The 13,362-nt window shown below is 40.9% G+C and overlaps 1 protein-coding gene and 1 non-coding gene across 2 annotated transcripts in view; one reads left to right on the forward strand and one right to left on the reverse strand.

The window, feature by feature from the left end:
- The window catches only part of ABTB3 (ankyrin repeat and BTB domain containing 3), a 319,847-nt gene that overhangs the window by 49,669 nt on the left and 256,816 nt on the right, over positions 1 to 13,362 (forward strand). The window lies entirely within an intron of this gene.
- On the reverse strand, positions 39 to 110 carry TRNAC-ACA (transfer RNA cysteine (anticodon ACA)). Its single transcript has one exon. It is a non-coding gene; the product is annotated as a tRNA-Cys (tRNA).

Below are 13,362 nucleotides of genomic sequence, written 5' to 3' on the forward strand. Positions count from 1 at the left end.
ATACTGGAGTGGGTTGCCATTTCCTTCCCCAGGAGATCTTCCCGACCCAGGGATTGAACCTGGGTCTCCTGCATTGTAGGCAGACGCTTTACCGTCTGAGCCACCAGGGAAGTCAATGAAGCAGAAGTAGATGTTTTTCTGGAATTCTCTTGCTTTCCCTGTGATCCAGCTGATGTTGGCAATTGGACCTCTGGTTCCTCTGCCTTTTCTAAATCTAGCTTATACTCTGGAAGATTGACCTCACACTAAGATTGACCAATAGTTGGCTCAGGTGCCTGTGGGTACCCATTGGAGCTAATGAAGCCAGAGTGAGAGTAAGGCATCAGGAGGACACTTCACACATTCCTGATGAGATTGAAGCCACCAGCATCTTTCCACACTTGGTCTTCTGGAAGGCTTCTGAGAATGTGCTGCTTCTTCTCTGAAACCCTTTCTTCCCTTTCCTTGCTGTGTGTCCTACTTGAACACATGATCAGTATCCATCAGTGAGCCTTCCAAAGGGGAATTAGATCTCATTCATCTTGGCACCCCAGACCCTAGCACACAGTAGGCAATTAACAGACGATTATTGAATGAATAATTGCAGGAGGAAATCAGAGACCTTGAAAACACCTCTTTTCCAGGGAAAACATGTTACATAAGCTCTTTGAATATATTGAGTCTCCTGGGCGGAGAAGAGTGGGTATTTTCCTTCTCATCACATGTCTTTTTTTTTTTTTTTTTTTTTTTAAGAAAGTAAAGATGATAAACCTTACCACCAGGAAATTCTGCAGGGTACCATTTGAGGCTATGGAAAAGGTTCAGTGATTGATTAGTCATGCCTGCTGGGGAGAGGGCAGAGAAGAGAGCAGCACTTATGCCTGACAGCTGCCATCTCTCTTAAACCTCTAACTAGCGACCAAATTAGTGAAAATGCAGCTTATTCAGTGAAGTATGGCCTTTTCTTCAATCTTTAATAGAGATATTTAGTAAATATGTTTTACTATTAAAATGAAAATGGGGTGGAAAATAGACTTCATCTTATCCATATTGACTATATATTTGTACCTTATCAACAGAAAAGATCCTTTTAGCGAGTAAGAAGGAATGTAACCCCTATATCTGAATGACTGATTATTCTTTCTGCCTATTAAGGGATTCAATGATAGTCCCAAAGACAGAAAGGAGGGACATTCCTTGTATATCAGGGGCCACGTCTAGGGGTGATGTGTCAGCATCCTGGGTTATCCTTGGCCTTAAAATCAGAACATCTATGTTTTTCTCACAACTTTTTTATTTATTTATTTTTTTATTGAGGGATAATTGCTTTACAGAATTTTGTTGTTTTCTGTTAAACCTCAACATGAATCAGCCATAGGTATACATATATCCCCTCCCTTTCAAACCTCCCTCCCATCTCCCTCCCCATCCCACCCCTCTAGGTTGATATAGAGCCCCTATTTGAGTTTCCTGAGTCATACAGCAAATTCCCATTGGCTATCTATTTTACATATGGTAGTGTAAGTTTCCATGTTACTCTTTCCATACATCTCACCCTCTCCTCCCCTCTCCCCCTGCATAAGTCTATTCTTCATGTCTGTTTCTCCATTGCTGCACTGTAAATAAACTCTTCAGAACCATTTGTCTAGATTATGTATATGTGCATTAGAATACAGTATTTATCTTTCTCTTTCTGACTCACTTCACTCTTTATAATAGGTTCTAGGTTCATCCACCTCATGAGAATTGACTCAAATGTGTTCCTTTTCATGAAGTGAAGTGAAAGTCGCTCAGTCGTGTCTGACTCTTTGTGACCCCATGGAATTCTCCAGGCCAGAACACTGGAGTGGGTAGCCTTTCCCTTCTCCAGGGGATCTTCCCAACCCAGGGACTGAACCCAGGTCTCCCGCATTGTAGGCAGATTCTTTACCAACTGAGCTATGAGGGACGTCCATTCCTTTTTATGGCTTAGTGAGAGTTAGACTGTGAAGAAAGCTGAGCGCTGAAGAATTGATGCTTTTGAACTGTGGTGTTGGAGAAGACTCTTGAGAGTCCCTTGGACTGCAAGGATATCCAACCAGTCCATTCTAAAGGAGATCAGCCCTGGGATTTCTTTGGAGGGAATGATGCTGAAGCTGAAACTCCAGTACTATGGCCACCTCATGTGAAGAGTTGACTCATTGGAAAAAACTCTGATGCTGGGAGGGATTGGGGGCAGGAGGAGAAGGGGACGACAGAGGATGAGATGGCTGGATGGCATCACTGACTCGATGGACGTAAGTCTGAGTGAACTCCGGGAGTTGGTGATGGACAGGGAGGCCTGGTGTGCTACAATTCATGGGGTCGCAAAGAGTTGGACACAACTGAGCAACTGAAATGAACTGAACTGAACTGAATATTCCATGTGTATATGTACCACAACTTCTTTATACATTCATCTGTTGATGAGCATCTAGGTTGCTTCCATGTTCTAGCCATTGTAGATAGTGATGCAATGAACAATGGGATACATGTGTCTTTTTCAACCCTGGTTTCCTCAGGGTATATGCCTAGGGGTGGGATTGCTGTGTCATATGGTGGTTTTATTCCTAGTTTTTTAAGGAATCTCCATACCATCTTCCATAGTGGCTGTATCAATTCCCACCAACAGTGCCTGAGTGTTCCCTTTTCTCCACACCCTCTCCAGCATTTGTTGTTTGTAGACTCTTTGATGATGGCCATTCTGACTGATGTGAGGTGATAGCTTACTGTAGTTTTGATTTGCATTTCTCTAATGAGTGATGTTGGGCATCTTTTCATGTATTTGTTAACCATCTGTATGTCTTCTTTGGAGAAATGTCTGTTTAGGTCTTTTTCCCACTTTTTGACTGGGTTGTTTGTTTTCCTGGTATTGAGTTGTATGAGCTGCTTGTATATTTTGGAAATTAATACTTTGTCAGTTGTTTCATTTGCTATTATTTCCTCCCATTCTGAGGGCTGTCTTTTCACCTTGCTTATAGTTTCCTTTGTTGTAAAGCTTTTAAGTTTAATCAGGTCCCACTTGTTTACTTTTGTTTTTATTTCCATTTCTATAGGAGGTGGGTCACAGAGGATCTTGCTTTGATTTATGTCATCAAGTGTTCTGCCTATGTTTTCCTCTAAGAGTTATATATTTTCTGGTCTTACATTTAGGTCTTTAATCCATTTTGAGTTTATCTTTGTGTATGGTGTTAGGAAGTGTTCTAATTTCATTCTTTTACATGTAGCTGTCCAGTTTTCCCAGCACTATTTATTGAAGAGGCTGTCTTTGCCCCATTGTATATTGTTGCCTCCTTTGTCAAAAATAAGGTACCCATAGATGCATGGGTTTATTTCTGGGCTTTCTATCTTGTTCCATTGGTCTATATTTATGTTTTTGTTTCAGTACCATACTGTCATGATGACTGTAGCTTTGTAGTATAATCTGAAGCCAGAAGGGTTGATTCCTCCAGCTCCATTCTTTTTTCTCAAGACTGCTTTGGCTATTCAGGGTCTTTTGTGTTTCCGTATGAATTGTGAATTTTTTTCTTCTAGTTCTGTGAAAAATGCCCTTGCTAATTTGATAGGGATTGCATTGAATCTGTAGATTGCATCTGGTAGTATAGTCATTTTCACAATATTGATTCTTCCTACCCAGGAACATGGAATATCTCTCCATCTGTTTATGTCTTCTTTGATTTCTTTCATTAGCATCTTATAATTTTCTGTGTACAGTTCTTTCATCTTCTTAGGTAAGTTTATTCCTAGATATTTAATTTTTTTTGTTGCAGTGGTGAATGGGATTGATTTCTTAATTTCTCTTTCAGATTTTTCATTGTTAGTATATAGAAATACAAGTGATTTCTGTGTATTGATTTTATATCCTGCAGCTTTGCTAAATTCACTGATTAGCTCTACTAATTTTCTGATCCTATCTTTAGGGTTTCCTATGTACAGTATCATGTCATCTGCAAACAGTGAGAGCTTTACTTCTTCTGTTCCAATCTGGATTCCTTTTATTTCTTTTTCTTCTCTGATTGCTGTGGCTAGGACTTCCAGAACTATGTAGAATAACAGTGGTGAAAGTGGACACCCTTGTGTTGTTCCTGATCTTAGGGGAAATGCTTTCCGTTTCTCACCACTGAGAACAATGTTTGCTGTAGGCTTATCTTATATGGCCTTTACTATGTTGAGGTAGGTTCCTTCTATGCCCACTTTTTGAAGAGTTTCAATCATAAATGGGTACTGAATTTTGTCAAAGGCTTTTTCTGTATCTATTATCATATTGTTTTTATCTTTCAGTTTGTTAATATGATGTATCACATTGATTTATTTGCATATATTGAAGAATCCTTGCATTCCTGGAATAAACCCAACTTGATCATGGTGTATGAGCTTTTTGATGTGTTGTTGAATTCTGTTTGCTAAAATTTTGTTGAAGATTTTTGCATCTAGGTTCACCAGTGACATTGGCCTGTAGTTTTCTTTTTTTGTGTTGTCTTTTTCTGGTTTTGATATCAGGGTGAAGGTGGCCTCGTAGTGTGAGTTTGGAAGTGTTCCTTTCTCTGCAATTTTTTGAAAGAGTTTCAGAAGGATAGGCATTAGTTCTTCTCTAAATATTTGATAGAATTCTCCTGTCAAGCCATTTGGTCCTGGACTTTTGTTTTTTGCGAGATGTTTGATCACAGCTTCAATGTCAGTACTTGTATTTGGGTTGTTCATAATTTCTATTTCTTCCTGGTTCAGTCTTGGAAGATTGAAATTTTCTAAGAATCTGATGCTGGGAGGGGTTAGGGGCAGGAGGAGAAGGAGATGACAGAGGATGAGATGGCTGGATGGCATCACTGACTCTATGGACGTGAGTCTGAGTGAACTCCGGGAGTTGGTGATGGACAGGGAGGCCTGGCGTGCTGCGATTCATGGGGTCGCAAAGAGTCAGACACGACTGAGCGACCGAACTGAACTGAAGAATCTGTCAATTTCTTCCAGGTTATCCATTTTATTGCCAATAGTTGTTCATAATAGTCTCTTATAATCCTTTGCATTTCTGCCTTGTCTGTTGTAACCTCTCCTTTTTTCATTTCTAATTTTGTTGATTTGATTCTTCTCTCTTTTTTCTTGGTGAGTCTGGCTAAAGTTTGTCAATTTTGTTTATCTTCTCAAAGAACCAGCTTTTAGTTTTATTAAGCTTTACTATCGTTTCTTTCATCTCTTTTTCATTTATTATTGCCCAGATCTTTATGATTTCTTTCCTTCTACTAATTTTGGGAGCTTTTTGTTCTTTTTCTTTCCGGTTGTTTTAGGTGTAAAGTTGGGCTGTCTAGTCAATGTTTTTCTTGTTTCTTGAGGTAGGATTGTATTGCTATGAACTTCTCTCTTAGAACTGCATTTGCTGCAGCCCATAGGTTTTGAGTTGTTCTGTTTTCACTGTCATTTGTTTCTAGAAATCTTTTGATTTCCCTTTCGATTTCTCAATAACCTTTTGGTTATTTAGAAACATGTTGTTTAATTTCCATGTGTTTATGTTTCTTTTTCTTGTAATTGATATCTAGTCTCATAGTTGTGTCAGAGAAGATGCTTGATACAATTTCAATTTTTTTTAGTTTACTGAGGTTTGATTTGTGACCCAAGATTTGGTCTATCCTGGAGAATGTTCCATGTGCACTTAAGAAGAAGGTATATTCTTCTGCATTTGGATGGAATGTCCTGAAGATATCAATGAGATCCATCTCATCTAATGTAGAGATGTATCCCACGTCCACCTACTCCTCTGCCATCTTGTTCCTCCCCACATTGCACACTTTAAAGATACTATAATTTTATTGGTCATATATTCCTTTGCCACATGCCTTTGCCAAGACACGTGGCAAAACAGGCCACGTGTCTTGCAGATGTCCCCACATTCTGGATTTATCTGATAGTTTCCTCCCAGTTATAGTAAAATGAAACACATTTGGCAGGAATGCCCACAGGTATGATTTTGTATTTGTTATAGCATTCTCCCTTTTGGAGCACATAACATCAGGGTGTCCCACAGCTGGAGACACAAAGTTTGAAGCCCAAGGACCTGGGGTGGCCAGAGACGGTCCAGGAGAGTCCCTCCCAGCTCCAGGAGCCACTACTTTTTTCTAATTAAGATTGTTCAAACCTGTGGGAAACCTGAAGAACTGGTATGATGAATGCCTCTGTACCCTTTATCTTTACCTTGTTTCACCAACTGTTAGCATTTTGTCACATTTGTATGCTCCCTCTCCCTTTCTCTCTCTTTACACATACACACACACACATTTCTCTCTTGCCAAACCATTTAAAAGTAAATTTCAGGTATCATGACACTTCATCCCTCATCTTTACCCCAAATGCTTCAGCTGCCTTTCCTAATGACATGGACATTCTCCTACATAATTATAAGACCATTATTGCAATCAAGAGCTGTAACATTAATACAGTAATATTATCACAACTCAGAATATTAATCTTAATTCAGTAATATCACCTGCTAGTCGATTCTTATTTAATTTTCCTGAAATGAACCAAGAGTGACTTTGATAGCTTTTAACAGACCAGCAACCAATGCATTACCTCTGATTGCTAAATCTCTTTAGTTCCTTTTAAATCTAGAACAGCTCCCCTGCCTTTTTGTGCTTTCATGATAATGTTTTTGAAGAAAAACAGGCCATGTGTCTTGCAGATGTCCCAGAATCAATTCTGGATTTGTCTGATGGTTTCCTCCCAGTTATGGTCAAATGAAACACATTTGGCAGGAATGCCCACAGGTATGATTTTGTATTTGTTATAGCATTCTCCCTTTTGGAGCACGTAACATCAGGCTACCCCACAGCTGGAGACACAAAGTTTGATTTCTTGGTTAAAGGAAGTGACAGCAAGAGCTCGCCATTGTAAAGACACAGATTTCCTTTTTAACTCACAGATTAAGTGAGTGATATTTTGACAGCACATGAATATCCTATTCTCCAACAGTCTTCCTCTCAGAAGTCGTAGCCTCCGTTGATGATCCTCACCTGAGTCACTTACTAAAGATTGCAAAATAGTGATTTTTCTAGTTCTATTGTTCCTTCCACAATGATTAGCTTGCATTCCAGAAAACTGTGGGTTGATTGCTTATCCTCTTTGAGCTTTATCCTACTTATCTATATAAAAAGCATAATAAAAGAGTATTGATATAAGGGTTAATCTTGACAGTGAATACAAAAGAACCTCGTATCATATGTTTGACAGTTGAGAGGAATTACTATTATTTACATTCTAGGAGTTGGAAGTGGGGTGCCTCAAATAAAATGAGTAAATTTAAGTTAGTGGTTTCTAAAAGAAAAATAAGAAGCATATAAACAGTTCAGTTCAATTCAGCAAATATTTATAAGCTTCTGCTGTGTGCCTGAACAGTGCTCAGCATGGAGATAAATACCTTAATGCCCTAGATGCCTGGGGGGAAGATGTGTAAAACAAAGATCATTGGAAGAAAAATTAATTTGTTAATCAGTAAATTAAGTCACTCATTCATTATTTTATTCATTCAATAAACATTTAAGGAGGTGCTGGGGACTTGTTGTTGTTCAGTTGCTAAGTCGTGTCCAACTCTTTGCACCTCCATGAACTGCAGCATGCCAGACTTCCCTGTCCTTCACCATCTGCCAGAGTTTGCTCAAACTCGTGTCCATTGAGTCGGTGATGCCATCCAACCATCTCATGCTCTGTCACCCGCATCTCCTCCTGCCCTCAGTCTTTCCCAGATCAGGGTTTTTTCCAATGAGTCCACTCTTTGCATCAGGTGGTCAAAGTATTGGAGCTTCAGCTTCAGCATCACTCCTTCCAACGAATATTCAGGGTTGATTATTCAGGGTTCAATATTCAAGGTTGATCCTTTAGGATTGACTGGCTTAATCTCCTTGCAGTCCAAGGAACTCTCAAGAGACTTGTCCAGCACCACAATTTGAAAGCATTGATTCTTCAGCACTCAGCCTTCTTAATGGTCCAACTCTCACATCCATACATGACTACTGGAAAAATCATAGCTTTGACTATACAGGTCTTTGCAAAAGTGATGTCTCTGCTTTTTAATATGCTGCCTAGGTTTGGCATAGCTTTTCTTCCAAGGAACAAGTGTCTTTTAATCCCTGACCCCTGCTCCTAGAGAGCCAACAGTCTGGTAGAGACTCACAGTTTCTCCTTGGGGCACCCCCTGAATTCAGACTCAGGTCTGCCTGACTCCAGGTCCAACCCCTCTATGGAACCCCAAGGAAAGGAACAACAGCAGGGACCTTCTCTGATGAACTGTTTGGGCTGAGCTGTGTTTGTTGCATAGTCGTTGCTCTAATGTGTCTATGTAGTGGGTTTCCAGGCCAGCCTACTCCTGAACCCCACGTCCTCCTGAGACACAGCAGATTCAGGCTACAAGCCTTGCATCATCTCCTGCAGGTGCAGGCCTGAGCATGCCTTGCTGGCTCACCCACTGGCTGGCCACTTGTTCTCACCTGAGATTCTCTCAGGAGCTGCGATCACCCCCACATGGAGGGATGCAGCCCATCAGTGCCATCGGTTGGTGCTGTTCGGGTCTTGCCTCTCCAGTCAGCTTGTTTGCTGCTCTGTTCCCTCATGGGGGCACCTCTTCTTAGGTCACAGTGAAGTGCAGTATGGGCAGTAGCTGCTGTGGCTGTCATCTTTGTACTAAGGAAGTGCGGTGACCATGAAGGTTGCGAAGTGAATGTCCGTCTGGGCCAGTTAAAACCCGGTGGGGAAACTCTGTGCTTACAAGTCTGGTTGGTGTAAAGCCTGATTGGCATAAAATGCATTCTGAAATCAACTAGGGAACGTTATTTCAACCTCTTTCCCTTGCCTTTTCTTTTTGGATCTCAGATATAAGAAGAGCTGAGTAATTCATACTCCTAAGTTTATGGAAGTTTCGTCATGAGCAACGCCAGGTTTTCTCTCGTCTTCTTAATTTTTTTCTCATCATCTGTGATCTCCACTCCCCTGTCAGTACCCATGTAAGGTGTCTATTACATTCCCTGGAGCAGGCATATGTTTGTAAAAAATAGCGTTGCTTTGAGTGTGTGTGTGTATTAATGATTTATAGGAAAGATACTGTGCCGACAAGCTTCCTCTGTTCTTGCCATTTTCCCTCTTGTTCTCACTGTGGTTTTAAAGTCTATCCATGTGCTTGGCTGTACATCTAGCTTATTGCTTCTAACATCTGCATAGTTGTATCAATCAAGGTAAGCTTGATTGGTACAGTAACAACACCAGATTTTTGATGACTTGAAATGATAAAGGTTTACTGCTTGGCTGTACTACAGGTCCATCAGGTCAGTGGAAACTTTGCTTCACTTCTCACTCAGGTCATAGTCTGATGGAGCCTCCACCATTCACCATGGCAGGGAGAGGAGAAAGTGGCAAATCACACACTGGCTTATAAAGGCTCTTGTAAAGGCCCAAAAGGAGGCAGAGTGCATACTGATCCCCAGGTGGCCAAAACAAGTCACTTAGCTATTCCCAGTTTCGTAAGGGATAGAAAATGTAATCCTTCCATGAATTTTAGGAGGAAAGCTAGAAATGATTGTGAAATGTCCTAAAACTACCACATAGTAGGTGCCCACCATTTTTGCATTTATCCTTTCTTTAGCCATAGGCAACTAGTTGCTTCCAATTCCCCATCACCATGAGCAGTACAGTCACAAATATCCTTTGCTTATCCCCTTATAGACCTGTGCAGGTGTCTCTCTGAGCTCTGTACCCAAGCATGTGTTTGTTGGGTCATAAGGTTTACAGGCACTAGGTTTCTTTCAATAGTCACTACCAGATGAGTCTCTAGAATGGCTACACCAATCTAGACTCCCAATTCATTTAGTGAGCCAGTTTTCTCAGCATTATTAAAGAGTCAGTCCTTTCTCCACTGACATAAGTGTGTGGGTTCTCACTTACCCATATCCTCTCCAACGGTCAATATTAAGCATTCAAATTTTGATAATTTATTGGGTATAATGAGGAATTTCTTCATTTCTTTCATTAACAATGACTTTGGGAATTTTCTATATATCTGTTGAGCATGCTAACATTCTAGTTTCCACTTTTTTGAACTGCCAATTCATATTTACAGACCATTGTTTCTGTTATTTCTTATTGATTTATTGGTGTTCCTAGGGTGGGCTAAATATTAATCCTTCATTGTGCTTAGAAATTGCATAATCTGTATCTTTTTCCACTATGCCACTTCTCTGTTAACTTTGTCCATAGTGCCTTTTGTTGAATGGAAGCCTTTTATTTTTATTTAATCGAGTACTTTTTTTAATGGATTGTGCTTTGGGTAACTTATTTAAGAGGTTCTTTCATACCCTGAGTTCATGAAGATAATCTCTCCCACTTTATTCTGCTAGCTTATAGATTTCTTTTTCCAGATTTATGTTTTTTAATTTATTTGGAATCTACCTTTATATATGTGAAGTATGAGAGGGATCCAAATTCATTTAGTGAGCCAGTTTTCTCAGCATTATTAAAGAGTCAGTCCTTTCTCCACTGACATAAGAGGCAACCTTTATCATAAATCAGATTCTTGTATGCATAGGTTTGTTTCTGAGCTTTTTTTTCTCTTCTGAGTTCTCTGAACCTTACCATTTGAAAACAAGCAGAACAAGGTTTTTGTTTTGCACAATTGGTATGTTGCGTTCTGAGCAAGTGAGCCTTGACAGTTTCCTGTAATGCTGGGAAGTGGTGAGGCATAATGAAATGTTGTTCTTGAGGTCAGAAGAACCTGTGCTCAGTCCTGGCTCCACCACTTCCCAGTCACATGAACTTGAGCAACTTCCTCAACCCCTCTGAGCCTCTGTTTCTTCATCTGTAAAACAGATGATAATATGAACCGCCTAGGATTGTTGTAAGAGTTAAATACTACAATATATGGAAATGCATAATCCTCAGTGAATGTTTTTTCCCCTCAGATGATCAGCAGCAGACAATGACTTTGAAATATTTTTTTAAAAATTGAAGTGTAAGTGATTTACAATGTTGTGTTAGTTCCAAGTGTACAGCAAAGTGATTCAGTTGGATATGTATGTATGCATGTATACATATATATATATATTCTTTTTCAGATTCTTTTCTATTATAGGTTATTCTAGTCCATGGGGTCGCTAAGAGTTGGACACAACTGAGGGACTTCACTTTCACTTTTCACTTTCATGCATTGGAGAATGAAATGGCAACCCACTCCAATGTTCTTGCCTGGAGAATCCCAGGGATGGGGGAGCCTGGTGGGCTGCTGTCTATGGGGTCACACAGAGTCAGACATGACTGAAGTGACTTAGCAGCAGCAGCAGCATAAGATATTGAATATAGGTCCTTATGCTATACAGTAGATTCTTATTGTTTATTTTATATATAGTAGTGTGTGTCTATAAATCCCAATCTGCCTCTCATCACCTTTGGTAACCTTAAGTTTGTTTTCTATGTCTGTAAGCTTATTTCTGTTTATAAATAAGTTCATCTATATCATTTTTTAAAGATTCCACATATAAGTGATCTCATACAAGATTTGTCTTTGATTGACTTCATTTAGTATGGTAATCTCTAGGTCGATCCATGTTGCTGCAAATAGCCTTATTTCATTCTTTTTTGTGGCTGAGTAGTATTCTATTGCATATATTTACCACATATTCTTTATCCATTCATCTCATACAATGCCTTTAAGGGTGCTCTGAGCTATTTCCCCAGGCCTCATCAAAGTGTGGATTTAAGTGAGGGAACATGTTACCCCAGCCCCCTAAATGTCATTGTCTCTTGTCCCACCTCTTCCACAGCTTCCACTCAATTATTTCTGGTGTTCCCGTGGTGTCCCATGTGGACTCATGAAGCTTCCACTGGCCTGCTCACCAGCACATTTGTGATCACCACCAGGGTCCCCATGGAGCACCTGCTCTGTCCACCCCCTCGAGGCTCTGAGACAAGGGCCTGGCACGTGGCAGATGCTTAGCTGGGGATGCTGAAGGAGCCATCTGAATGCTCATCTTGCCTGCCTATTTCTGCACGTGGGCTTCTGGAACATGTAGTATTTCTGCTTGGCTCCCCTTCCCCTTTCAGCCCTTTCTCCAGAAATGAAAATTAAAATAGACAAAATAAAGCAAGGTCTTTGGGCTGCAGGTTTGAAGGCTTCACAAGTGGGCTCTGGGCTGTTCAGCCTCTGCCTCTGAAAACAGTTTAATTTAAAGGTGGCATAAAGCTGGCTATATGAAGGCACTTTTTTAGGTTGCCTTTCAAAAAAGGACTTAAACAAACAAACAAACACTTTTGTGACTTAAGCTTTTGATCTCTTGGTTGCAGCTCTGTTCTGTCTCCTTCTTTCCTGAGCCTTGGAGGGCTGTCCCTCTAAGTGAGAGGACACACTGGCCAGCAAGGTTGACCACCTCCTCCCAACACAGCAACCCTCTGAGGGTGAAGGGTGCATCTCTGAGGGATTCCCCTTACCTCCCTCCTACCCCCTCCCTTCCCATTGTTTGTGTCTTGAAGTACTGCTGGCACAGCAGAGCCAAAACACTCTCCCCTGACATGCCTTCACTTTGTGATATTGATGAAGCAATTCCATCTCTCTCTGGATCCTGAAACCTGTGCACTGCCTTTACCTCAATCCCAGGTTGACTAGCAAGTGGGAAGATCATTCTGGAGCTTTGTTATGTCAGAGCTAAACTAAGTCCCATCTATAGGCTGCTTCCGCCAGGCAGACAGAGTTCTTCAACAGCTTGAACAAAACAGCAGTGGGTAGAATCCCAAAGAAAGGTGACTTGGGAAGCTGGCCCTCAAACTGTCACTGCACAAGCTTGCAAAAGTCCAGGCAGTCACAGGATGTCTTGTCCTGTCCGCCCAGGGCCTGGCAGAGAAGGATTTGACTGGCAAATCCAGTTCTCAGAAGAGATTGCACTGCTTTCCTGCCAGACTCCTCAAATCTACCTGCTGGTGGAGGTGGAGTGGGGAGGGGCCTGCAGTCCAGAGCTCACCTCCTGATTTTAATCAGTTTAAAAAATTTTTTTAATTAAAGTATAGATTTTTTTGTTTTTTGGCTGCACCACGCAGCATGAGGGATCTTAGGTTCCCAGTTCAGTTCAGTTCAATTGCCCAATCGTGTCCGACTCTTTGACCCCATGGACCACAGCATGCCAGGCCTCCCTGTCCATTACCAACTCCCGGAGTTTACTCAAACTCATGTCCATTGAGTCAGTGATGCCATCTGACCATCTTATCCTCTGTCGTCCCCTTCTCCCGCCCTCAGTCTTACCCAGCATCAGGGTCTTTTCAGATGAGTCAGCTCTTCGCATCAGGTGGCCAAAGTATTGGAGCTTCAGCTTCAACATCAGTCCTTCCAATGAATATTTAGGACTTATT

This window comes from Budorcas taxicolor, chromosome 5, assembly GCF_023091745.1.
Source record: "Budorcas taxicolor isolate Tak-1 chromosome 5, Takin1.1, whole genome shotgun sequence".
NCBI classification, from domain to species: domain Eukaryota; kingdom Metazoa; phylum Chordata; class Mammalia; order Artiodactyla; family Bovidae; genus Budorcas; species Budorcas taxicolor.